The sequence below is a fragment of the Macaca mulatta genome, chromosome 7 (assembly GCF_049350105.2).
Source record: "Macaca mulatta isolate MMU2019108-1 chromosome 7, T2T-MMU8v2.0, whole genome shotgun sequence".
Lineage (NCBI taxonomy): Eukaryota > Metazoa > Chordata > Mammalia > Primates > Cercopithecidae > Macaca > Macaca mulatta.
In genome coordinates, this window is record NC_133412.1 from 20,346,251 (window position 1) to 20,349,544 (window position 3,294).

The 3,294-nt window shown below is 46.1% G+C and overlaps 1 pseudogene across 1 annotated transcript; it reads right to left on the reverse strand.

Annotated features, from left to right (window-relative positions):
* Nucleotides 1-306: 306 nt before the first annotated feature.
* Nucleotides 307-2,999, reverse strand: LOC712465 (farnesyl pyrophosphate synthase pseudogene; annotated as a pseudogene). The gene has a single exon (XR_013395408.1). The product of XR_013395408.1 is annotated as a farnesyl pyrophosphate synthase pseudogene (transcript).
* Between the last annotated feature and the right edge of the window lie 295 nt (nucleotides 3,000-3,294).

Here is a 3,294-nt window from a genome sequence, read left to right on the forward strand (position 1 = left end):
ACTGCAAGCTCCGCCTCCTGGGTTCACACCATTCTCCTGCCTCAGCCTCCCAAGCAGCTGGGACTACAGGTGCCCGCCACCACGCCCAGCTAATTTTTTGTATTTTTTAGTAGAGACAGGGTTTCACCGTGTTAGCCAGGATGGTCTCGATCTCCTGACCCACCTTGGCCTCCCAAAGTGCTGGGATTACAGGCGTGAGCCACCGTGCCAGGCCACTTGTTTTTATTTCTTGATTTGTCACCTTCAAGTGATACCTTATTTATTTATTTTTAATTTTTATTTTTTTAAGGTTACACAATAATTTATTTATTGAGGGCCTCCTCTCCCTGCCCTTGCAGTCTCTAGGTCACTTTTCCGCTTGTAGATGTTGCACGTCAGCCCTAGAAAGATGACTGGGGGCAGGGGCACTGCGTCCTGTTCAGTGAGACCCATAATGTGGCTGTAACTGTCTTCTTAGTATTGCAAGAACACGGCCGGCAGGTCCGGCTCCTCATACAGTCTTCACCGGGGCCACCTTCTCGGCCTCCTTCTGCCCGTAATTCTCCTTCAGGATCTGCTACTGTTCCGGAGTGGCCCGTTGCAGACACTGAACCACCAGCCAGCTGCATTTGTTGTCCTGTTTGTCAGTGCCAACTTTGCCGGTCACACTGGGGTCCCCAAAAGAGGTCAAGGTAATCATCCTGAATCTGAAAGAACTCTCCCTCTCCCATGTCCAGCAGGATCTTCTTGGCATTGGTGTGCTCCTTCTCACCATCAATGCCTGCCATGTACATGGCTGCAGCTACAGGAAGGCAGAAGTAGAAAGCTGCCTTGTACTTGATACTAGATTTGTACCTCTTTTCAGTGAATCTGCCAAGATCTGCATTGCCCTGGGGGGCTGTGATGAGGTGCAGGGTCTGTCCAATCTCAGTCTGATAGAAACTCTGCAAGAAGAGCTGGATCAGGTTCAGGTAATAGGGCTGCTCCCGGCAACAGAGCTTCAGCAGGCAGTAGATACATGCTTCCTTTCCAGAAGCATAGCATCATTGATGTAGCATCACTGATGGCATCCAAACCCACGCCCGGCTTCTGTAACCAGCAGATCTGTCCCCAGCGGTGAGGGATGAATCCGTGATGTCATCTGCCACCAGGAAGAAAGCTTGCAGCAGTTCCACACACCAGCCCACAGTCAGGGCCTGCTGGAGACTCTCAGCATCCTGTTTCCTCAGCTCCACCAGCTCCCGGAATGCTACTAGCACTGTCAAAGCCCAGTGATACTTGCCTCCAATGGCATTGTACTACAGGACCTCCTTGAGCTGGGTGATCCCATCTCCTGTCTCTGGGTGCCCCATCTCATCCTCAGTCAGCACCCTAACAATCTGGGAGAACCACTGAACGAAATCCTGCTTTTCTTGGACATAAACATCTGATCTCTGGTCTCCGTTCATTCTGAGGGAGGTGCAAAGGGCTTTGTTCCTGGATGCGGGTTTCTGCTTGATACCTTTTTAATTCTGGCTACAACCACTGATGTAATCAGTGAGCTTATTTAACTTTCTAACCACTTGCCCTTTTTCTCCTATTTTTTGTTAGTTGTAATAATTCTACATCATTAGAGCATCCAATTTTGTCTCTCATCCTCCCATCTGTACAATTAAACATACGCAACACTCACCCCCAGACCTTATGCCAAGGCTTCTATAATCATTTACGATTGTCTGAAGCTGGCTCACTGGTAAATTTCTCAGGAAAGGCTCATGGGAAAAAATATTCCCTGAGTGTTAGCATGCTCTGAACTGTCTGGGTGGATTTTATACTCGGACAGTTTGTCTGGATGTGAAGATCCTTTGGTGTTGACTCTTCTGGGTTTTTACAATGTTCTCTTTCAACATGTATTCAAGTTTTTCTTTTTTCCCCCAAGAAATTTTTACCTAATTATAGTTTCCATTTGTGTTCTGTTCCATTGCTTTTTCTTTCTTCAGGGACTTCAATTAATATATATCAAATCTTCTTTATCCTAAATCTTTTTTTTCTCCTCCCCTGCCCCCTGCATTTTTTTTTTTTTTTAAGTCAGGGTGTCACTCTGTCACACAGGCTGGAGGGCAGTGGCATGATGTCAGCTCACTGCAACCTTGACCTTCTTCTCAAGGGATCTTCCCACCTCTGCTTCCCAAGTAGCTGGGACTACAGGTGTGCCACAATGCCCAGGTCTTTCCAGCTTTTCCTTACTGTGCATTCCATTGGTAACTTTTCATTTTTGTATTCCTTCTTAGTCTTCATTTCTACTTTTTCCCCAAATTTCACTTGACTGATCTGGGTGACAGAGCGAGACTCCCACTCAAAACAAAAAACAAATAAAAACCCTTCTTTGCCTTCAGTGTTGCCCCTCATATAATTTTTTTTTTTTTTTTTTTTTTTTTTGAGATGGAGTCTCACTCTGTCGCCAGGCTGGAGTGCAGGGGCGCGATCTCGGCTCACCGCAACCTCCACCTCCCAGGTTCAAGTGACTCTCCCACCTCAGCCTCCTGAGTAGCTGGGATTACAGGTGCACGCCACCATGCCCAGCTAATTTTTGTATTTTTGGTAGAGACGGGGTTTCACTGTGTTAGCCAGGACCGTCTCAATCTCTTGACTTTGTGATCCACCCGCCTCGGCCTCCCAAAGTGCTGGGATTACAGGCGTGAGTCACCGCGCCCGGCCCCCTCATAGAATATTTTAAAGCTTAAAACTAAAGCAACTGCTTCTAATTTTAAAAAAATTCCAGGTACCCTTTTCTCAAATGAAAGCTTATACAGAGACTCAAATGAAAAATCACAACTATCCAGCTTTGGCATTCTTTCCCCTCTCGGGCCTACGTTTCTCCCAGAATCTTTGGCACTTAGTCTGAAAATCACCAAGCTAAAAAGAAAGCAACCTCTTCATTTTAGTGAAGAGTCATGGCTCAGAAATGGAAGAAAACCACCCTGCTTATTTTAAGGCTCAATCCCAGAAGACTGATTCCAGATCGAGGGTGAGAACCAGGCATTTGGATTTTGTTAACTCTCTCTAGGTGACTTTAATGCACAGTTAAGTCTGAGGACCATCACACTAGATACATGCTGCCCAATATGGTAGCCACCAGCCACACATGACTACATTTAAATTAACTAAAAATTAAAAATTCAGGCCCTCAGTTGCACTAGCCACATCTCAAGTGTTCAATAGCCACATGAGAATAGTGACTGCCATTCCGTATGGTAAATACACACAGAACATTTCTTTTTTTTTTTTGAGACGGAGTCTCGTTCTGTCACCCAGGCTGCAGTGCAATGGCATGAT